This window comes from Opisthocomus hoazin, chromosome 7 (assembly GCF_030867145.1).
Source record: "Opisthocomus hoazin isolate bOpiHoa1 chromosome 7, bOpiHoa1.hap1, whole genome shotgun sequence".
NCBI lineage: Eukaryota > Metazoa > Chordata > Aves > Opisthocomiformes > Opisthocomidae > Opisthocomus > Opisthocomus hoazin.
In genome coordinates this window covers 44,258,396-44,283,218 of record NC_134420.1, presented here as the reverse complement: position 1 = coordinate 44,283,218, position 24,823 = coordinate 44,258,396, and the positions used below count along the sequence as shown (strand labels likewise).

At 40.8% G+C, this 24,823-nt stretch overlaps 1 protein-coding gene across 4 annotated transcripts in view; it reads right to left on the bottom strand.

Moving 5' to 3' along the window:
- AKAP6 (A-kinase anchoring protein 6) overlaps positions 1-24,823 on the bottom strand; it is a 299,941-nt gene that overhangs the window by 64,593 nt on the left and 210,525 nt on the right. The gene's annotated exons all lie outside the window — the stretch shown is intronic.

Here is a 24,823-nt window from a genome sequence, read left to right as displayed (position 1 = left end):
AGGACAGTAAGCTGCTTTTTAAAATCCTGAGCTGCTTAAGCTTGTTAAGGGTATATTGTTTGCTAATACACTCATTAGCAGTCAAGCATTTTAACTTCATCAATTAAACGGGAAATGGTGTTGCACCATTAGTTTCACAAAATGCTAAAATACAGATAGCAGTCTACAGCTAAGAATTTTAGAAATTTTATTTCCACCTCCAAGCTGCATTATACACTTCAAAGCGGTTTTTGTGCAGCGACATATACATGGGGGGGAGGGGGGTGTCTGTTCATGAATGTAGATGGTGAAAGCCCTGCATATAGCTGTGAAGCTAATTGTATATAATATATATATACACACACAGATACACCCACTTAAGATTTCCCAAGTCGCATAAGGATTGCTGCTAAAGCACAGCATCATTTCTTGACACGGATGAGCATTTACTCATCTGAGTAATCCCAAGGATGACAGAAGTTTATTCCTGTGAACAACTAACAGCTCTCCTGGATAACTAACGGGTTCGCAATATGCACGATAAATTTTGAATATTTATCAGCCCCTATAGTTTTAGGCTCTTCTGTGCAGATAGATGTTAACAATATCATTACAGTTATCAGACAAGGAGCTCTAGCTTGTTACCAATTAAGAGGATCGGCAGTACTTTCAGTTTCTGGGAGGCTGTGAGTGGCACGTACTGTACAACGCCGTTTCTATTTTACAACTTGCCTGCGCAAGGGAATTTTCCATACGGAAATCAGTCTTCAGGATATTGCAATTCAGAGAATAAACTCCAGTGGAAAAAAAAAAGTAACGTGTAAAGGCAAAAAAAACACCAAAAAAACAAACCCCAACCACGTTACTGATGAAACTGTTTAAAAAACTGTACAGCTTCATCTGTGTGTGATTTGTCAGGTCTGAAGCTTTGACGTGCCCAAGGGGCAGACCCCAGCGGGGAGCAGGCTGCAGAGCTAAATAGCTGTGAAAGAAGTCTTAATGTAGGATGGAATTCAAACTAACCTTGACATGACCTCGGGAAAAATATGCAAAAAGTAAAATGAATGCACTCTGCAAGATACATCCTAATTTTGTGGCCGAGCTGGTTAGTTTCACAAACATCATCGGGACTTTAAAAGCAAAATAAAATGTGAGGAAAAAGGGGAAACTTCGGAATTCAGAGTAAAAACTTAGGCGGGCGTGGGGTGTTGCTGTGGAGGCATATGAACCATTTGGACACAATCCAAATAAAAACCAACACTGAACAATATTGTTGTCAGCCTGTCTATTCAGGAAAATTGTTTTTTTTAGGTTGAATATAAATGACACAAAGCCAAGATTACATCATTGCATTACAAAGTCTGTTGTGGCTTTTAGCCGAACAAGCCCCATGGATCTACTGGCTGATGGCAGCAATTCAGTAAGAAGTTTTAAGGGCTTCTCCTTTTTTCAGTTTCGTTATTCTAAACATTGAGGAATTTTGTTTAAATACTGATAATTATTTTTTTTTTAATCCACAACCCTGAGTTTGTTCTGCAAGCTTGCTACTTGATACAAACAATAAAAATTTGAGTGGGTATATTAAGCCTTGATTTGGCTTTATTATGCATTTTGCCTGTCTTGCTTAGTGTTCACTTAAGCAGGAAGACCCCCACCTTAACATAGCAGCCAAGAACTGGCTAATTCACTAGATATATGGAAATTTTAATTGAGCGTCAACTTGTGTTGAAATTCAACCCCATTACCTTCAGAATGCAATTTTGTATTAATACCAGTTATTTACTACACTATTAACCAGATTTTAAATATAATTAAATTGCTAAGAACATATAGCCAAAATACAGCAGTCTGAATTCATCTAACAAGGTTAATCAAGTATCAGGTGCATGAGATTCCGCTAGATCCAGAAACTGCTGCCCATCTACAAAGACAAGTCCTGCCAGATGATGGTGGAACATGGTCCCACAGTACAGATTATAGCGCGGTTCAGGTAAGGCCACAGAGTTGGTGTGCTTCATGTCATAACATTCTACCGACCTCATAAACTATGTGTTGTACTGGGATCTCTGGCTGATACATGGAGGAATTTCTGAGATTCGTCTTGCATTGCTTGCAACAGTGCTGCTAGAGCTTTGAAGGGTTTTTTTCACACCTTGCACCAGTGGTATGACTTTTGGTACAGACCAATACAGATGCAACCAACAGACATGCTTAACATACCAAATATGGATTTAACTTAATTTACATTTACTTAGTTGCCTGGAGAATAATTGATATTAAATAAATTCCTCTTTAGGAATTAATAACTAATACACCTTTGGGTTAGCGCTCAGATAAATTTATTGAGGAAAAACCCACAGAGTAAGGGAGATTCCAAAATACTGATGCAGACTGCAGTCAGCCCGCTGCTGAGCAGAAAATGTCTTCAATGGTAGGGAAACTGTTTGGCCTGGAAACAAAAAGGTGGAGTTGCAGCTCTGTCCTTGGCTGGATATTCTGCAATGCTGACCCTACTCGTAACAAATCTCGTGTAGCTACATTTCTACATTTACATTTTTACAAAATAAAATACAACAATGTAAGATTATGGAGATTTTTTGAAGAAGATAATCAAAGAAAGTCATTTATAACCTGTTATCCTCCCTTCTGCTAAGCTGTGCCTGCGTTTGCAGTATGCATGAAACATAAAATTGGAACTTCTCTACACAAAGATTTAATTCCAAATGCACCGACTATTGTCAGGCTGTGCGTTACAGGCATCATTCTATTTTGAAATGGATGTTCCTGCGCATTTATCTTTCACAAACTGGCTCTTCTGAAGTCCTTACTCCATTGTTACTCAGCCAGAATGCTAATGGTGGTCAGTAATAGCCTCCCGTGAGTGAAGCCTGACTGAAAATTGACAAATAAATTATCCTCTTTTCTAGCCATACCTATTGGGATATGTTTGAGGATAGAATATCTCTGGATCCTTCTTCTTACCTTTTTGCTATACTCTTTCACTGGAGAAGAGGTTCCCCACTGCAAGAAGAGCCAAATGGAAACCTTTAGTTCCTCAGACCAACACAGGAAGCACTCAAAGTCTCCAGCAAAGGACAGGAGAACCCACAAACATCAGTACACCCACCAGTTAAGGCACGGTGGCTTTAGTAATGCACATTGCTAAACCTCATCCCTGGTCGGTGGTGATAGCCTTGCAATCTCTGCAGGCTGGTGAGCGACCTCAAGTCAAGACCAGACAGACTCTGCGCCTAGCTTGCTCAGTCTCTAACCTCAGAACATGTGGCTCTGAGTTCTCATTACCTGCAGTATCTAGGGTAACAACATGATCATGAAAGTATTTGTACTTTTTTCTACACGACAGAACTTAAACCTGTTTGAGGGCCCATCCAGGTGCTGATCAGAAAGGGTGTGGCCAGCAGATTTCTCAATTTGCCCTGAAGTTATAATGAAAAATGTCACTTTTATTTTAAATGCACATCCTGTACTGCATTAAATAAAGTGAAAGCTAACAGGTTTTTTAATGTGCTATTTGATTTGTTCCTCATAATTTCCCTTGAGTCATGTCAAAGTTGGCACATGCAGCAGGTCCACTAGGAGTGCCAAACCATCTCCACTGACTATCTAAAACACTGGCAATCACCGTAGTTCCTCTTACAGCAATACCATTACAATGTACCGCGTACCGCATCGAAACAGTTGTTAAAACATGTCAAAAAGAAAGTTATATAGTTAACTACTTGTTATCATCTCCAGACCTACACTGAACCCTTCAGGAAACATAGCAGACAACAGCTATTCACTTTTTCAATACACACTAATGATATTAAAACAAAAGGCGAAAGTTAGCATCCCATGCCATTATCTGTGTTAACAGGAGGCTAATCTCATTTTATACTGAATTGTATTCATTCTTAAGAACTCAGTATTTCATTTTTAACATTATTCTAGGAAAAACAGAGTACTTTTAGAATAAAAGAAAAAATAGTCTCAAGTTGAAAAGTTATTTTTATGATCAACTACAAACCGCTTTCAAGAGCAAATTTATAATGGAACTGCTGATGCAGCCGAAACTATGGCTGTGTGAATGCTGCAGAAACAGCTATTTCAGAAAACATTTTCAGCATTAGGAGAAGTCCAACCTTGTTTAAACCTGAACTTATTTTTTTACAATAGCAAGTAATGTTAACAGCATGCTGAAAATGTTAAGGCTAAGTGTACAGTGTCAAAATAGATTGAATCTCTCTGAAAACTGGAAATTCAAGCTTTTTAAACATAATCCAGATGTTTGGCTTTTAATCACATTTCAAGAAAGAGGAAACTTATGCAATACAAAATTCATACATGCATATTTCATTAGTGACTTTCCTATCACTGAATTAAAAATTTCTAACATATGTTTTCCTCAAACAGATAATGTTTTAAATTAGAAGAGCTGGCAAGAAGTTGTACACCTCACAAATGTCATTGAATTATTTTAACATGGAAGAAAATATTTCATTACTTATTATGTTAACAGCTTTGATAGCAAATGCCACAGCAGTGATCATTTTTTTGCCTTATCAATAGGAAATTCAATAGTCCCTGCAACAAACTGTGCGTATAAAGATGGCTGAACAGCAAAAATTAACAACTAGCCTTCTTCTGAATATCTGAGACTGATAACACCCTGACGGACCTACGGGTATTTAGCACAGATGCTTTCTCTCTTCTTCACTGGTGATCGAAACAGCATAATGCTGTGCCTAAGCAGCTTCTTCTGCAAGAGCCAGACTACCTTGAAGGTGGAAAAACTTCTTCCAAGATGTATTTCAATTCTAGAACACTTAACAACAATTCTATAATCGCTGAAAGGTATTTAAAGTTTCTACAAACTAACACACATGGTAAATTATATGATTTCTTTTTAACCTCCAGTGTCTTAGAAAATTAGACTCAAATTTAATTTCTAAAAGTGGACTTTCTGAATGCAATAATATTTTCATATTTTAAATAAGACAGAAAAAACCTAAGCAATAAAAATGAGAGGAATTATTACGCATATAATGGGAAAAGGAAAGGGAAAAAGACACTGAAATCCTGCTTCTGGCCACCTGCATGTGACGCTGGGTTTGCTCTTGAAGAGCCTTCTAACTTCCGAGCGGTACATGAAGTGTGATCACGAACCACCAGGAACAGAAATATTCACTCTGTGATATAGAAATATTTCATCTGTGATGCAATGTGATCTTACTATAAACTTCAGTTCTGTCCAGAAATGTTGGAAACTGAACAACTCAGGACATGCCAAAGGCCAGTCTCTCTGCATGTCCAACAGCTGCTGTGCCTGGGAGAGACACTCAGCCTCTGTCCAGATGGCCACCAGCAACTGTACGCCTGACGCAGCCTTTTGCAGGCAGTCTCAAGCTTGACATCCCTGTGCTCCAAATAGTTGCAGACTTGCAACAGTTCTGTGAAGGGCAGAAATATTATTCTCCATTTAAAATGGGAAACTGAGATACAGACGGACGCCATGTCCAAGGTCAGGGAAGATCTCTGACGTGGGAACACAAGTCTTCGGAGATCTGCTCCAGCGTTCTGTCTGACAGAATATATTGTCTGAGCTCAGAACTACTTAACATTGCTCGTTTCACACTAGACTAAGAAAAAAAAAAAATTATTGTACTTACGATACATTTTAGTCATCGTAGAAAATACCTCAGCTCTGAACTCAAGAAATCTTTATTTCTACAAGACATTTAGGAACCAATAGTGTTACCTTTAAAAGAATACATGAATGCAGTGACACCGAGCTTCATTTTGTCTGCTGAACAACTAGCGAGATAGAAACACAAGAAAATTTTCCTGTTGCTTTCCTTGATTTCAGATGTCTGTTTTCAAGGATTTCTGCTGCTGCTAGATGTGAACTCTGTTATTTGCTGGCGTGATGAAAGCTGAAAGCGTGTTCTCATTTCTAATGGCATTCTGCCAAAATATTCTCTGACAAAATTTGGGCTGATTCACAGATCTGAAGTTCAAGAAACTGTCATAATCTAACCTCACCACTTGTACAAAATGTGCCATGGTCTTACCTTCTCTTCCTAAATTAAGCTCTCAGCTTTCTGGCTTAGAGAAAATCTTTTGGTCTTGAATGCAGCCCTGATTTAAAGATGCAAGTGATGGAAAATTCTTCGCATTCCTTGGTAAGATGATAAATCACCATTCACCTCCTTCACCATTAGAAATTGCATGGCTTGTTTCTAGTTTGAGTTTAATTTTAACTACCAGCTGTTTTATCTTCTTCTACCTTTGCCAATAGCTTGATTGTCTGTAAAAGCATGACATTACTACAAGAATCAAACATGAAACCAGATGACTTGCACTGATCTCAGGCTAACTCTGTTTGGTGTTTCTGGGATTACAATTCATAGAACCAAAACATAGAGAAGCAGAACAATTTTTGCAGAGGCTGGTGAACTCAAAAATACATGCACTTCGGACATTCTCAAGGCTTGATGCTTCCTTGGGCTGTCAGAAAGCCAATTTTCAACAAATTGGCCCTGATACAAATTAAAAATAATGGGTTTGGATTTAATTTGCACTGATGGACAATGTTGCCCGTACTCACATTTTGGTTTTTACTTGTTAGGCTCTCCTGGTTCACTTAAAGTTTTTTTTATGTTTCTATTCATGCTGGAAAGGAGGATGGGGAGCAGGAGAAAAAGACCATAGTAGCGGACTGAGTGGATGGTATCAATGGGAACTTCACCCGCAGGGAGAACATTTTCTAGTGCACACCAGCAACTGCTCGGGATTCACTTTGGAAATTGTAAAGTTGAGTGTGAAGTGATCTTGACAGACCAGGGAATCTGCCCTTTGTGTTTAGCATTTTGTAATGAGCTGCTCTGAAACCAGCACGCAGCATAATTCCTGTATAGTAATCAAACCTGTCTTTCAGCAATTAAAAAAAGGAATATTTCTGTAAAGATACTACAATGAAACTGTAAAAAACGATTTTAGGAAAAAAATCCCTACAATTTCATGTTGACCTGCGTTGCCTCAATGAAATACTAATCTGTGTGCACTAAACAGACTGACAAACTGGTGACTATAGCATCGATATTCAGATTTATATAACACTTGCAATGTCATTGGATTTAGAGACTGGTAAGTTATTGCTATTTTAGTGTCTGAATTCTACGTAAAGAAGATGAAAAAGGCATGTCTTGAAAATTAGAAAAGATACTCATGTAACTGAGAAGGAAAGAAATGCTTCAAAGGACCGCAGCAGCAGGAAATTTCAGGACATAAAGCCAGTAAGGAAGGAATATGAAGCAAATTCAGGATATTTTGAATCTATTTCAGCTATAGTGAACACTAGGAAAGACATGAACTTTTGTCTTTCTGGCATTCTCTCCAGACATTCCAGTCCTGCTTTGTGGAAAGCCTACCCTGGTAACCACGCATGCCATGATAGCTGTCTGGCTGTTCAAATACAAATTGGAAAGATCTGTGCCCATTTGGAAAAGATCTATACTTAAAGTAATGTATAGTGATGTCATTAACTCCACTGTTGTCTGCCTGCTTAATGGCTGTTTATTATACTATGTTGTATATGTAGGGAATTTAGTAATTCCAAACAAAGACAGAAAAATGCAAGAAAAATAACTGAGAGAAGGATGAGGAGTGAAGAGTAAGATCCCATTGCTTATTCTGTATTTTTCTGATTTTTTAAGCAATACAGTCTATTGAGAATATTTGGAAAAATACGTAACTGATTTTTACAGTGACAGAACCTTCATGGATGGTATCTGCATTTCAACAACACACATACAGTGGTTTCACTTCTTAGTTTAAGTGGCTACACTTCCTAGCTTAACGAGCATTTTACAATTAGCATCAATTCTAAAACTAAAAAAAAAAAGAATATCTTGTTGAATACTGCATGTTCTTAACAGTGCTAGGTTACCTTTTTTCAAATCTACATCCGAGTCAACCGTTTTAGGTCATTTTGTTAGCTGTTATGCTAGAGGTATAGTGCGTTGCTATGGAACTGAAGTTAAAGAAATTAGAGTAATGAACACATATTTTAGAGCAAGCCACTGAGCTTTTGTCCATGAAGCAACCACCCCAGCACTGCATTGACCCTACTCAAGGTGATTTTTCGAGCTCATTGGTGACTGCCATTTGGTACCGATGTTTGCAGAACGGTCGCTGCATTGATGTCATTCTTTCCCTCTTTAATAAAGCGTGGAAGAAACGGCAGAGGCAGAAGTTAGCTGTCCTTTGGTAAAGCCATTCAGCACTTGAGCAGAAGGTTTGAATATTTAAACCATGTAAAAATCTTTCAGGCCATTAGCTGTGTTTTTAATTTTGCAACCTTCCGTCGGCCCGAAAACGTCCCGCTCGTGCGCAGGCGGCTGCAGGCGGCTGGCACAACACAAGCAGACCCCGTTAGGGTGACAGGTGCCACAGCTGACCTCACCGCACCGCTAGCTGACGTCACTGCCCCACACCCCCACACCGCGCGGGAGGCCCGGCACGCGCCGGCGGCGCGGCGCAGCGCGCCCCCTGGTGGCCGCACCGGCTGACCAGCCGCTCTAACCGGACCCGGAAAGAGAGGAGCGGGCCAAGGAGGGACAAACGTGAAAGCAACGCGCAGAGCCCGCCAGCTGAAGCGCCTCTCAGCTACCGCGAGTGTACAGAAGAGAGAGCGCTTCTCCATTGTAGGTTTTCCAGCAGCGGTCACTGCTGGAGTAAAGTCTGACCGAGTAAAGTTTTCTTGTGTTAAAACCAAACCATAGCCAAGTTCCCAAGCTTTTCCATGCCTCTTTATGCAGTACGGTCCCATGACAGGTCAGCCTATCTCACTGTAACCATCAGCTCCCTAGGAAAGCCCAGCTGGAGGGAAAAAAAAAAATCCGTAACTGTTTTCCAGGAGCTTCCTCGGGAAGCTTCAACAGAGGGTACACACAAACATGTGGGCCAGCACCGGTACTTAAAAGGACATAGGAACCAGGGCTACTACGCCTACAGATGTGAGTCCAAATACCTGAAGGCCACACAAAGCAGTGATGACAGGCACCGGTGCAAGCTGTTGTTGACAGTGTACATTCAGACTCACACAAGCAGTGGATATTAAATGTAAGGTCACTGCTGACTACTGACAAGTAGCCGAGATGCCTGAACGGATGAGTTAAGGTCAAAACTTCAAAAAGATCCTCAGCTGTTGGATGACCTGACGACTAAGGATCAGAACCTGGGAAAGTGCCTCAGATTTGAGAATTGCTCAGTCAGAATCTGCCAGTGTTAAAATCTGTAGCGCTAGGGTAGCAAATTCTGGTCCTGGCAGAATAATTCAGCAAACTAAAAGATACAGCTACAAAAAGAATTCAAAGATGCAGCAGTCTCTGAAGAACCCAGAAATGGGACCATACGCTTCAGGAGGGAAGAATTTACAAAGCACCAGATAGCAGAGCAGTATGCATGTGAATGGAAATGGTGGGTGTTCTGTGCTATTAGCCTTATAAAACCACAAATACCAATATAAAAGCCTTTTCTCATAAGGCCTCCACATCAAATTGACAAACAAACCATATGCGCGATCCAAATGGTCTATGCTGATTTTAATCAAACCAAATGCCTAAACCGTCAGCTCTCCCATCACCCTAGGTGTCCCTGTTTGGAGGTTACCCAGTCAGTGAAGAGATGCTCAGAACATATACAGGCACCCATAAGCATAACAGCTTTTAAATGATGTGCAAGCTATTATAGTAGTGTATTTCTAGTAGCTGGCTTGAACGGAAGGAAACAGGTGAAACTGGTAGAAGATTCATTTTCTGGCATGAATTTGCTAGGGTGAAGCACAGGAAATATGTTTCCTCACTGTTTAAACATGCAAGGACAAACCAGAAAATTTTGCTACGATTTGAGCATGCCTCAGCACCAAGGCCAGGATTTCCTACCTGCCGGTTTACCATGGCAATGAAGAGCACTGTCTGTGGATACGGTCAGTCCACAGAGAGACAGTACCCTTCTGTCCAGCCAAGAAATAGTTTGTGGGATACAAGGCTTTTAAAAGACATACAAAAAGCTCCTCACATATATCCCACCTATACTCCCCAATAAGCAACTCTGCTTGCTGTTGCCTGTTGCAGTTGGCCAGCAATATTCTACCTCTCTTTTAATCCAGCTTCTGACAGGAAGGGTTCATTTTTAATTAACGTGAGCCACAGAAACATTTTCCATGAAATCCATATTTTATTGCTTAACATTTTAATACTCTGAGTAACTTTGAAATGTGCCAGGAATCGCAAAGCTCACTCTTTTAGCATTTGTGCTGTTAGACAAAACACATGTATATAGATATGTATCTTACAGACAACTGAACTAAATGAAGATATGTGTCTTTAAATAACCATATTCTCTTTGCTTGGCATCTATACTAAGTTCCTAACTATGTTAATCTGGTTTTACAGAGAATCACAGAATCACAGAATAGTAGGGGCTGGAAGGGACCTCTGTGGGTCATCTAGTCCAACCCCCCTGCCGAAGCAGGGTCACCTACAGCAAGCTGCACAGGACCTTGTCCAGGCAGGTCTTGAATATCTCCAGAGAAGGAGACTCCACTACCTCCCTGGGCAGCCTGTTCCAGTGCTCCGTCACCCTCAGAGGGAAGAAGTTCTTCCTCATGTTCAGACGGAACTTCCTGTGCCTCAGTTTGTGCCCATTGCCCCTTGTCCTGTCACTGGGCACCACTGAAAAGAACTTGGCCCCATCCTCCTGACACCCACCCTTCAGATATTTGTAGGCATTTATAAGGTCCCCTCGCAGCCTTCTCTTCTTCAGGCTGAACAAGCCCAGTTCCCTCAACCTCTCCTCGTAGGGGAGATGTTCCAGTCCCCTCATCATCCTCGTAGCCCTCTGCTGGACTCTCTCCAGTAGCTCTTCATCTTTCTTGAACTGGGGAGCCCAGAACTGGACACAGTACTCTAGATGAGGCCTCACCAGGGCAGTGTAGAGGGGAAGGAGAACCTCCCTCGTCCTGCTGGCCACACTCTTCTTGATGCACCCCAGGATCCCATTGGCTTTCTTGGCAGCCAGGGCACACTGCTGGCTCATGGTTAACCTGTCGTCCACCAGGACACCCAGGTCCCTCTCCACAGAGCTGCTCTCCAGCAGGTCCACCCCAAGCCTGTACTGGTGCATGAGGTTGTTCCTCCCCAGGTGCAGGACCCTGCATTTGCCTTTGTTGAACCTCATCAGGTTCCTCTCTGCCCAGCTTTCCAGCCTATCCAGGTCACGCTGAATGGCAGCACAGCCTTCCGGTGTCTCTACCACACCTCCCAGTTTGGTGTCGTCAGCAAACTTGCTGAGGGTACATTCTAAATCTTCATCCAGGTCGTCCAGAGGACTCAGTACTGTTCATTAATTTGTAGACACACATCCAGCACTTGAATTGAGATAAAAAAAAAGGTGGGGTGTGGGTCTGACTGCAGCTGGAGGTGGTGTCTTAAAGGTGAGATATTGCCCATCAGGTAACTTGTGGTACATTACCTTGCCTGGAAGATAGGTGCATTGTGCGTGTGGAGGGAGCAAGCCCTGCTGTTGCTCCTGCGGAAGTCAGGAATTCCTAGTTTCACTGATTGCAGAAACCAGGGCTTTCTGGGGATCTCTGTTGGAAGGAACGCTGTTTTCATTCCAGCTTACTCCTACGCTCATTCACTACTTCTACCACGGTGCAGGGAAAAATGATAGAAAAACTGCGACAGGCGCTCTCTATCACCAAGATTCTCCTAAAGCTCAGTCCTTTGAAACAGTCTTACTATTTAAGGACTGGTATCTTGCTTCCCCACCCCCCCTTTTTTATTTGCTCTTGGTCTTTTAACTTTTTTTCGAGTCACTCTGTATTAACCATGGCAAAAATCCATAAGCTTTTGCCAAGTGTGCAAAAAACTTGTAAAAACAGTTGTTCATCTCTGTGAAAGACTGCACTGTCCTGCTGTCAAGTGTCCCGCCTGTTTCCTGAGTGGGTCCTGGTTTCTCACAGTCAGTAGCAAAGTCCTTCAAAAATCAACCAATGCCACCCACAGGTGACTCGGATTCTTTCAAGTTTTCTGCATTTAGATTAACACTGCTGCCCAGGTTTCCACTTAGGAGTTGGTTATGGATTGCCTCTCCTTTAGTATTTCTGTTTCCTGTGTTTAGATTGCCATCAGCTACTCACTAGGGGAAGGGTGCCCAGTCCATATTACACTGGAATACCGCTAGAAGCTCAGGCTGTTGAGTATAAAAGCCTACAGATACCTGACAAAATACGCAGCAAAACAGTGGCTATGTTATTCATTCAGATCAATATGCCAAAACATGTTTTTGACATCACAGTGAACACTGTTGCACTGAAAAAAAAATTGTAACGTCCCAGGCTGACAGCATTTTGTTCGATGACTGTAGGATCAGTTTACTCTAAGATTTTCTGACCATTAGTAGATCGTTTATCCCCTCTGCATTACTTTCTGTGGGTGCATGGTCTCTGCTTTGGCACATTGCCTTTTTCAGCAGTTTTACTAGACTAACAGAATTGGGTTTTGGTGGACTCTAGGGTGATTTGTGGGGCTTTGGGTCAACTTCGATTTAACATCTAAGTGCTCATCTTCTTCAAATACGTTACATTCAGCAAGAATGCTAGGGAGCAATCACAGTGACTATCCTGCTTCTTTCAGGTAGTGCTTTGAATATTGCCTTCAAATTGAAACCAGAGCTTGTACAGACCTGTGGCCATGGGTGTGTAGAATTCTTGTAAAACAACTATAGTAAACTTTAAGTGATGACATCTCTTCTTTCAGGGGTTCCTTGTTGATGGACTGCATCTATCCACTGGTCTCATAATGATTTCATTGCACATCTGCAGTGCTTGGTTGCATCTCTTCAGTCTAATTTTGCTCCTTATCAGTGTTGCAGTGCAGCTGGCTCCACAATCCAGCTGGTATCAAATTAGTCATTGATCTAATAGCATAGTTGCAAATATAGCAACTGAATGCCTGGCAGCCTTCTGCATTGCCAGAACACTGAGAATCTTTAGATCTGCTTAAGTCAATTACAGATATCTCCTTCTTCTTAAAACCTTAAATTCTCAATGGTTTCGCACACCATATTTTAATTTCAAAGGTAACGGCAATATTCAGTCTGTCTGCCTGGCTCTTTTTCTCAAGAACATTTTTCCTTCTACTTTTCATGTTGCCTGTTACACTACATGTTGCACTAGAATATCTACATTTTCAGCCAGTCTGCATCTGCCCCACTTCATGGGTTTTTTTGACTTACATCTATGCGTGTTCTGCTGTTCCTGTTTTGGCACATCTCTGGATGGTTCAGCCACTGTTTGGAGGGATATATTGGATTTGCTTTACTCTAATGTCTTCCCTGTGAATGGGGACTGTGATTTCCCAAGTGATCCCGGGAAAGAGGTACAATTAAGAAGTGTTTTATGTCTGCAGTTACACGTGGGTTCTCTAGTTCTAGCACCATACCATGTCCCATTTTCTGTTTCTGCTATTGGTTAACAAAACCTTTTTATAGCTTTAAATTTACTTAGAATTATTTGCATTATTCTTTTTAGAGACTAAAACATGTTTCTATTGCCTTTAAGTAAAGCCTTTTTTGTTCAGAGTTCTAGCTTTCCTGGTGCTCAGAATCACTGCTATTTATGTCCCATGATTTCAAGTGTTTTTTACCCGGGTAAGAGCAGATATTTCCTTCTTCTCTAATGTGATGTTGTCTCAGACCTCATATGCTACATTTGGGGAAATAGGATGGAAGAATTTAATATTTCTAGTCTTAAGCTTGCTCATTATTCACTCTCTTGATTGATCCATGAACTTTGGCAAGCCCAGGGAGCCCAGACAGGTAGTCTTCATCCGCAGTGAAACCTGCTCCATTGTGCCTAATGCTCTGGGCTCTGTGAGTTAGCTACCAATCTACTACGTGTATCCATGAGTTGATGCGGAACTGCGGTTTTGGCATATTTACAAAAAAATAATCCTATGAGTTTATTAAAACTAATCAAATATCTATCTTCATACCCGTTCTAATTTTCAGTAGGCATCTTGCGAATTTTACTCTCTGCTTAGCAAGGAAACTAACTGCACAAAGAGATTTTAAAGCTCATACAGTACAATGGCCATAGCATCTAACCATTACTGTTAGAAAGAAGATTGGACAGAAAGGTCCCTAGCTCAGCACAGAGGCAAAGGTGGAAAAGGGGTGATTTTCCCCACCTGCTTTATTCTCTCTAATTTATTTATTTGTTTTAACTATTACATGTTTCTGCCTCTGACGCAAACACCTTACGTATAACAAAAATGAGACACCTAAAAACCAAAACTGAAGATTAAATCAGGTAGAACTTCTAAGAGTAGAATTTTTCTTTGACACAGGTTGAAGTAATAAAGAAACTAAATGTTTTCAGAAAGAAAGATTTCTACCTTTTTTTTCTGCAACCTGTGGAAAAAAAAGGCAAAAATCTTCCATAATCACACTACGAGGCACTTAACTATAGACCTGCTGGAGAAAAATGAACCCTGACTATAAATTACATATGCTTACTGAAAAACCAAAACAATAGAGATTAACTTTTTGAGACAACAAAGTGAGATCACATGACAAACTGTTTCTCACTTCTGATGGTGCTTATTTGATCTCTCCGCACCTGATAACAAACTAAGAGATCTTGGGAATTACTGTTCTTCCACTTGCATAGCAGACACATAGTCCTCCTTGATGAAGGCCAGCAAAAAACATGTACGTCATTCTCAGTACTTCATTCAAAAAGGCTTATATCCATCTTTAGAAAGTTACCACCTGAAAAACTCTAACAGCAATTCTGTGTCTATCATCTCCCATTTCTAAGAAAAATCAATGGGTAAAGCAGAGATGCTCAAACTCCAGTGTAACGTCTGTCAAAATCTGGATGCATCACAGCAGGGTTTCAAACTGGAATATTGCATAGACAGGACACAATGGTACTAAAAACCCCTCTTTTCATGATAACTGAGAGTCAGTGAGAGGTAATGCCGAGTGAGGCTGATCTTTATAACCTCTTTATACAATCAGTGAAGACAGAGATAAAAGAGAAAAGGTTTCTTCTGAAACTATTTCAGAGTGCTTAACTTAAGCTTCTGCTCTGAATCACCCGTTAGAGGAACCTCCTCACGATAGAGGCTGGTCTACTTAGCTCCCCTAGTAGTCTAAATTAGTCTTCACATACGACCGCTTCTCCCAGTGTATTACTGAGGAAACTACAACCTCTCCATAGCCTTCCCTGCAGCCTGTGACAGCGTGTTGCTGGTCTGCTCAGCGGCACAGCTGGAGTATGTCCTGCACATCTGTGACAGCACCTGTCATTCTGCAAGAACGGGATGTGAAGGGTTCAACTGCTGTCGTCCCCCTAAAGCACCTCTCCACAGAGCTGTAGAAGACCGCTACAAACTGGTTTTGTCTCGACATTGCCATTGTCATCTCTTCCTGGTCTGTGAAAAAACTGCCACAACGACCTGCAGGAAAGCGCTTGCGCACAGAGTAGCGCGTGGACGGGCAAGAGTGGACTTGTCTAAGCGGGCAGCACGCAAGGCATGAACTGCACGTACGCAGACATGCTCTGCGCATGCGCAAATGCCCCTATAAAAGGGCAGCACATGCTCCTGGGTGCTCTCTCTCTCTTCTCTCCTCCTCTCCGCCTCGCCGCTGGGTTCCGCCCTCGCCAGGGCCTCCACGCCTGCACAGAGACTGAGCTGACCGGACATCACTGGACGTTGTCGAATCCGTGGTGGTGCTAACTGATCCCATCCCCCCGCACTTCTTTTCCTCGCCCGCTGGGGTTTTTCCGACTTTACTCCTTTTTTTTTTCTTTCTTCTCCTTTTTCTCTTTCTCTCTTTTTTTCTTCTCCTTCCCCTGCTGCCGTCCCCTCCCAACCTCCTATTCCCGGTTCACTGAATTAAAGTTTACAAGGTTGCATGGCATATGACTCCGTTTGCGTCTTAATCTCGTCTCCTGGGATCGCATCGAAACCTCCCCGATATCGGATCGGGACAAAAGCCAACTTTAACAACTGCACTTTTTGATGGCTGGGATTCTATAGCAACCATGTTTTCTGCAATGCTAACATATCAACACCCATAAGCAGTTAAGAAGAACCACAAGCATTTCTCACTGGCCACAGGAGTTGGCTGGAGCCTACCCTAGGTCCCCACTGGACCTGATGCAACCACAACTGCAGTAACTATGAATAAAATTATAGTGATTGCTTATTTCACCTTGCTAGAAAGAGAAGTTAGCACAAAATGCTGTAGCAATTTTTAGTACAATGTATTAAAAATATATACGCACACAATGCAAAAAACATCACCTAACCTTAAGTAGATAAAAAACTCACAAATATATACAAATAAATATTTATCTTGATATTTTACATATTTTCAGTAAATATAGTATATATTGATAGAAATAAAACCACAAATAAAATACATATCAAAGTTCAGAAGATTCAAAACTTGTATACTTCACTGTAACTTACTTTTTATAATTTAGATATGTACTAATTGAATGTACTGCCACTCCAAGTTTATTGAGATTTAATGAATTTGCATTTCATATAGAAAACCTGCTAAAAAGGTTTTCTGTGATCATTTGTTTTTTGTTTATTTTTTAAAAAGAAACATTATGTTATCGATTATTTATGAGGTATACTGACATGGGGTAACTGGGAAAGAAAACAGGCTGCCCAGGGAGGTTGTGGAGTCTCCTTCTCTGGAGATATTCAAGACCCGCCTGGACAAGGTCCTGTGCAGCCTGCTGTAGGTGACCCTGCTTCGGCAGGGGGATTGGACTAGATGACCCACAGAGGTCCCTTCCAACCCCTACGATTCTGTGATTCTGTGATTCTATGTTTATGAAGCAAAACACCATGGATAAAGACCATAATTCCTATGAGTTTAGACAAAAATATATTTCCTCCTTAAGTATGAGGTGAAAAAACAGGAAAGTGAATTAAAAATTGGAAACTAACTTGAGAAATAGCGTAATACTATTGCCCCGTGTATTTTCTGCTAGTGATTTTTGTATCTGCATCCCTCTAAAACAGCCTAATCCTCCAAGCTGCTAAAAACCCAAGAATTTGTCCACACACAACTTCAAAAAGTATGCTGTCATTGTGTTATTAACACTACTAATTTTATCTTACTTCAATATATTACTTGGTGAGAACGGTGGAAGGCAGCTTTAGAGCAGACACACGCACAGACGCACTGCGCAGAAGGGGGCTCGTCACAGTGTGGGGCTAAGCCTGCGGGACTGCCTGAGGCAGGGTACTATGGCTTCTGTAAGGTTATGCGGGCTCAGGACTACGGGACAACCTCATGGAAGAAACCTATCTGCAGAACTGCATAGGACACGCTATTCTCTGACCTGATGGAGCCGTCTTTATGTTATATCGTCATTGTATAAGATGTTAAAGGTAGTACATGGTTTCATAACCCAGAACAAAGACTGAAATATTAGACAAAAGGTTCTGAGATGCAGTGTGATAAAGAGAAACCACTCCTGGCTTCTTTGAATTTCTTCATTTTTGTAGAGGGATGATCTCCCTTTTTTGGCATCATTGTATATGAGACTTTATGAGTGGATTGTGAGTACAAATTCACAAACCACTTTATGAGAATATTTTAGTCAGCTGATTCACATGAACTTCCATAACATCTGCCGTAAAACATTAAATACTAGCTGCAGAGTGGGCAGCTCCTCGCACTCTGCACTGCTTACATGTGGTCTGCATGTGATTGACTGTGTCAGGAAATAAGAAAATACAGATAACCTAAACTCCTTGAGACAAATGGATAAAGTTTTGAAAGGTTGTGCTAAGAACAATGTAAATCAGAACATGTTTTGAAGCCTTATATTGCCTCTTTACTCGGTTCAGGGCACCAAGGAACATTGCAGCATTGGTATTGCTGTCCCTGGTGCTTGACTGCACATATAACAGCACAGATATAACACCTTTTCTTAGGGACTCTTGGTCTAATGATTGGGCCAGAGTGCTGCTACATGTCAGCTATTCTTACTTGTTCTTTCGAGAATGTGAATAATTTAGTATATTTGAGACTCATCCTGAGCCCTTTCAACCTTGTTTGGACACTAGGCAGTCCTAACATATAGAAAGCAACGAAGGTTGTCATTTTCATCATCCTTTGGGGTGAATGAAGGTGCCATTTCCCTTTTTTAAAAACTAAAAATGCTTGATGAACAGAAAATGGCTTTGGATAATTTACTGCTGGACGTATGCACTCAAACCACCACAGCTGCGTGGGCCAGACCATTGCTTCAGTGCTGAATATTTGACAATGATTCAAGGTCTCTCTGCTTGGGACCTTACCCTACCATTTTATACCAGCTAGGGCACAAAGACAGAGCATGTGGAGCTGACTAAGATGCTTGACGTGATGACTGTAAACTGTCCACGTTTTGCAGCTGTAGCAAGGAATGGTGATGACAGCTATGTGGTACACATTTACTTTTGTTTGAAGTCGAATGCCTCTTTCATTCTAGACACACTGCTTTAATCTCCCAAAAGCTGTGCTGGCTTTTGCTACAAGCTCAGTAAATACTGCTTTGCTACAATGCGAAGTTCTGCTTCAATGTCATGCTGGGAAGAAATGGGAGAAACCCACTTACTCTTGCGAAAGGCATGAAGCCACTTCTTGCGGAAATACAGGGAATCTGCTCCATAGAAATTACACTGCTGCCTTTAAAAATGCATGTTTGCATTTGAAATATATTATGGAAGCAACCAAGAAAATGTAAAAATATTTTTCATATTCTTTCTTTATCCATTCTCTAGACTTCGTATTTCCATAGACATGGTAATCAGTGCTTTCCTGTTGTAATTATATAAGACATTAAAACTTAACATTTATCTGCTGAAAGTAAGACTTTTTGCCAACAATAATTTCCTTTTCTGCTTTTTAAAATATAAAATTTGCCAGAAGTAGCAAGGAATTTAATCATACTACAAAGTTAAACATATGGACCACTGAAAAATGAGCTGGTTGTTACACTAAGTGTCACAAAGGAGTTTTCACTCTGTTCTCCAGTGCAACTGAAGTGAAAATGCTCATGTAGAAAAATTTACCCAATTTCATCACCCTCTGCAATAAGAGACTAAGAAACTTTGCTGTGTCAGGTCCTGAACTCATTTAGTTGATGTTCTAATAGCAGCCAGATTTTCAGTGCTGCTTGGGGTATCAGGCATTTTTGAGACCTCTCATACAAAACAGTTTATTTTCCTACCTAATGTGGAAAGTCATAGAGGTTCTTAATCTGTTGAGGGAAACAAACCCAACAGCCTAGCAAAAGGAAACTACTGAACTTCACAAAGAATAGTAACTGAAGTTGGAGTTTTCTGCAGAACTTAGCTCAGTCATTTTACTATACATGACAGTTCAAAGCACACTACAATGTCAGAGGCAAAGAATAACTTCCATTGAGGCATGTATCAGTCCATGTATGTAGACATAAGTAAGTGCCATAATTTACTATTTCTAGTGAATATCTCCATTGATATTATTTAGCAGAATAATATTTCTCATTTTTTTTTTAAAGTGTAACAAATGCTTTGTCAGATAAAAGAAAAGCTTTCACTTTGGGACACAATTTGCTAATAGCATTAAAGCCATATTTCAAAAGGGTGGTGATTTTTGCTAGGTAGCCTAAAAGTTTATTAGCAAATTATATTGACTATTCTGATTGCAATTAAAAAGCCCCCCCAGATGGGTCAACACACCTAAGTGCTATCTGCAATCTTTTAAACGTCCTGGTTATTACTTATTATCAGGCTGCACAATGAGATATTGATTACTTTTAACCTTTAGATCTAAGAACTCAGTAAAAGTCGAGGTAGTAGCACAGCCTACCTTTCCCGTCTGGTAAACTTATGGCCTTTAGTAGAATTCTAATGATTCCTATTGGCAAGGCAAATCTGAAATTAGTTTATTCTCTTGGCTCATACAGAAATGATGACATACCTAAAAATACTGCATGCATAGCAGATTTGTAGTTACTATCTACAAGGGGCTTAATCCTGCAGTGTGCTGAGAGCTTCCTCCCAAACGATGATCATCACCTTCTACACTTACTGTTTTAGCAGCTTCGTGCAGGCACGGACGGATTACCAGACAGACAGACAGCATCCCGGACCGTGCAGGCTATGCAGTGTAGGAGCAAAAATCTTCACGTTTTCCAGCTTATAACCAATCCCCTAAGCATATTGTCCAAATATATCACTCTACAGGCTGTTAATCTTTTAATAAGTTTCCTTTACACGAAAAATCTGCTCGAAATAAAGACTGAACTACAATGTGGCTTCAGTAGGTACACAGGACTCGTTTTAAATGGAACAAAGTAATCCAATTAAACCAATCTGTTTTACAAGTTAAAATGATACGAAGCACATTAATTGATCCTTATAGGCTGCCGCTATTTGAGCCCTCTCTCTGCACAGCGTTTGGAACCACTTTGCACATTTGTATCCTCTAACAGCAGAGAACTCAGGCCCCTGGCTCAGGAGAATTATGGGCAAGAGAAACGTATAACTGTTATGTGTTAGATTAATTTGCAGAACACTTGGCATTATTATTGCCAAGTAGTCAAATTGTTCCAAGTTGTTCCGGAAGGTTGTTATTAATAGTATGTTTTCTGAGGAAAGTTCTGTCTACTTTTGGAACTGCATTTCTGTTGCCAAGGAAACTCCTTGAAGCACAGCATTCTAGGAGCACACTGCTGCTTTTGTTTGCCAGTATCCTATTCATATCATCGAAGTAAGCACTTTACATACTTCAGCCTCCAGTTTCAAATGTTTGAGTTTTTATGTATTTATATTACCACGTTAAATATAGTTTGTGCTTCTTTTTAAACGCGAGGACTCACAGTTGTAAGATTATTTTAAGAGTTGCATTAAATGATGGTTGTTTTTTGGTTTTTTGGTTTTTGGTTTTTTCCACAAGTTTGCAATAAATTAGTTTTAATTTGAATAATAGCTCCATAGGTTATAGCACTAGTCCTTAAGTGTTAATTATCTTTTCACTCTGAAATTAATGTAGTCATTTCCTACTGACTCCTCCACACCATTACTGAAGCGCTGAGGAAAACATGCCATCGAGTTCTGAGCCAGAACTGTTGTGATTAATCCTGGTCACATGGGCAGGCTCCGCCAAAAGGCGATCACTAAGAAAAGGTGACAAAGACAGTGATTTCCTGTCAGCACAGAGTGCGGCGGGGCTGTCTAGAAGCGATGCAAATGAGGGGAGCTCTCCCCGCGGCCGCTGCGGTCCCCGGGCCCGCAGCGCGCCCGCCCGCGGAGGGAGGCAGGAGGAAGCACCCCGCGCAGGGGCCAAAAGCGCTGCCGGGGTTTCCCCCCTACCCCCAACTCTTTTTTGAAGGGTATCCTCAGCTTCCGACGTGCGTTTGCGGGTCATTTCCCAGCGCGGGCCGCTGCCCTGTGCGCAGCGCTCGGCAGTCGCCCTGCCGAGAGCGGGGCCGGCTGAGCCGCGCAGCCTGCGCGCTGCCGCCGCCGGGAGTCACCAGGGCAAGGCGCACGGCGTCTGCGGTCGGCGGTAAAACCTCCATACCTTACTTGTAACCAGACAGAAATGTACCATTTCTCTTATTTGATATTTAAAAACCTTTAGTTAATTCCATTCTGAGCGTACTAACAATTTCAACAGTCATACTGTACTTATTTAAATGGGGTTTTAATCTAACACAATTAAGTTTTGCAATTAATCTTCTGAGGAAAATGGAAAGAATTATCATCAACTTTTCTGTCTAGTACACTCATTTCTAATCTCCACAGTTCCAGTAAATACTGATTTGCTTCATTTTTGAACATTCGAGGTACAGAATTACTCAAGTTCCCACTAAAGGGCTAATTAGCAGAGTTTAAATTCTTTGAGTTTGATCCGCCTGTAACAGCATACGAACACAGCTGAAGTCAGTGCAAGTTCTGTGTACTTAGAGCTTATGGGATCAGGCTCACATGCAGTACATTAAAATGAAAAAAACATGATACATTTGGCATTAAACTGAGCTATTACAGCAGTACAAAGAAGCAAGAGTCCAAAAACATGGAAATGCTCCTTGTAATTTTTTCTTTGTTAATAGATAAAGCATTAGAGGACAAATAAACTGTCAGCGATTCATTCCATGACTGCCATTTTATCAAACACCAGTTGATTCTCAAAATCATTAGCTAGTTGAAGACTGTAAAGCTGAAATCACTTAGGGCTATGGGGAGCATAGTGAGGAAGAATAGTTTTGTCTTTTTGTAAATCTTTGCACTGAAATCTAGGGAATCTAGAGAAAGTCACACATATGTATTCAGAGCTAAAAGAAAAAAAAGTCTGTGCTGCTCCTATTATAGTAAGGGCAAAACAAAACCTAGTTAAAGAGAGATAATAAAGATCCTAATAAAAAACAGTGAAGCTCCTGGAATATTACAAAACAAAATTAAGCTGAGAGTTGACTTAAATCTGTATTAAATCTGAAAATAGAGCACTGGGAAAATAGTCTAACCATGAAAATACATTTTATTTTCCCATATGCAATTTTAGCATTTATATATTACATTATGCTGCTTTAATGTATGCTTTTGCCTTCCGATTTACCTGTTTTATCATTGCTCCTTCCCATTCCTAGACTCCTTAGGGGCAATGATTACTGTTGGTGATGGGGATACCACAGCAGGCTCCCTGGCAGAGGTGGCGTGCTGAGCTGGCTCAGAGGTGCTATTATGTGTCAGCTCAGTAACTGAGAAGGGATCTGTGGGTTGAGGAGAATCCACCAGAAGGCAGAGAGTGCAGCTAGCAGGTCCACATTTGAAGCTGTGACTGATAAAGACTGCAGCAAGACCTGTGTTTTCGCAACACCCCGCATAACTGAGGAATCCTGAGAATAATCGCTGCCTGAATCTCTCTCCGCAGATTTCTCTCCCTGCAGACCCGAATGGCTGTGCTCAAGGGAAGCGCAGGCACTGCTCCTGCCCTTAGCTGGGAGCACTAGACCATCCATGGCTCTGCAGAAGATCCTCCACATGACAAGGGTGGCACTACTGATTAGAAGACAGGTTTACTAGGCTAGTTTTGTAAAACTATTAATACTGGTTTTGCGGGCATGATTAATTGTCAGGCGAATCTCTGAAATTAAGGATGATAAAGACCTAGCGATTTATCTGATCTCTCTTTTGCTAGTGCAGAACTGCTCCCTCAATTACATTTGCTAATGTTTTCTTTTGTCTACTTTTAAATGTCTGAAATTATGGGGCTTTCAACACTTCTTCGGGAAGTGGTTGTTTTGTGGTTTGGGGTTTTTTTGTGGGGTTTTTTTTGTTTTTTTGAAAGGCTAATAGATCTTAATAGTATGCAGTCAAGCTTTTTACATTACCTGCAAACACTCCTCCTGCTTTGTGGACACTCCTTAATCATCTCTTAACCAAACTCCACACTTCTAGTTTAGTCTTTCCTTCAGTCCTTAACAAATTGCTTGCTGCTCTCACTAGAAAGGTGTATGCAGAGGATAGTCACTGCGGGAGGGCAGGCCGCCTGTTTCTACCCTGCTTCCAGTGGTTTCGCAGTGACCAGGTAAGTGCTTTGAGATGGGGGCTCTGTTAAACAGCAGATGCCCTCCCTGCGGAACCTGCACAGCAAATAAGCTGCCTGCGCTTTGGAAGCGGGGCTGGTCTGTCTGTGCTGCGCAGACTACACTCGGCTGCTCTCTCTGGCACAAACTCTGTGCTTTCAGAAGTGTCATGCCTATCATAATACAGAATTTCATAATATTAAGAGACTATTACTTCCCATTTTGAATATGCAATATTCCTCATTTTGCTACCAGACTGTCCGGCAGAATAATTCTTAAATTATTGCCCTCTTCTCAACATGCATTATTTATATCAGCCTTACCATCTATAATTATTCTTAACTGTTACATTTGGATATCGGAAAGGGAAGTAGCCTAAATAGCACCTAAAATACTCGGGCTGACTGCTCAAGCTTTGTTCCTTTTCATCCTGATGGATGGATCGTTTCCTTAAAATTTATGTTTATTTATTTTTTTAGTATAGGACTAAAACTAGTAGTTAGATTGGGCATGGTACAAACTGGTCTTATATGGACAGGCACCACCAAACCACCTTATTTTAGATTCACAAGAAACTTTTTACCCATTTCTGACATTGTTTATTTCTGGGCCTAGCCAGGGCCAGGATTTGTTAATGTATGACTGAGTCTGATTAAGTACTTAGAAAGTTAGGAAAAAGATGTTAGCAAAAATAAGAATTGATTGTCAAAGCAAGACATCGAGGCCACTGAATTAAACTCAGTTGTAGCCTAGCACAGTTTGGACCTGAACCATATTTCCATTTACAAACATATTTGAATTAATTTAACAACCCTTTCTCACTGGGTATTTTAAATAGAAGGACTAAAATTAGAAAGAATAAAATGCAAGAAGACCATCAAGAAATTAGGATGCCAAAGCAAGGAAAAAATAAATTCTGTTTAAGAAATTATAAAATCATGCAATCCTACAAGAAAGAAAACAACTTCTATTTGACCTTGAATGCACCATTTATTTGATAAGAAATAAAAAAAAGCTAGAGGGTAGTTGTTTCTTGTCATTATACTGTTGCTGATTCTGTGGTTAGTTATTAATTTTATTTTTTATGATTCACAATCTGCTCTTTGAAATATGCCATATGCTCAAAGCAATTCAAGGATGACAACTGTCAGAATTACTCCAATAAAAATTGCCTAAATGAGGAAG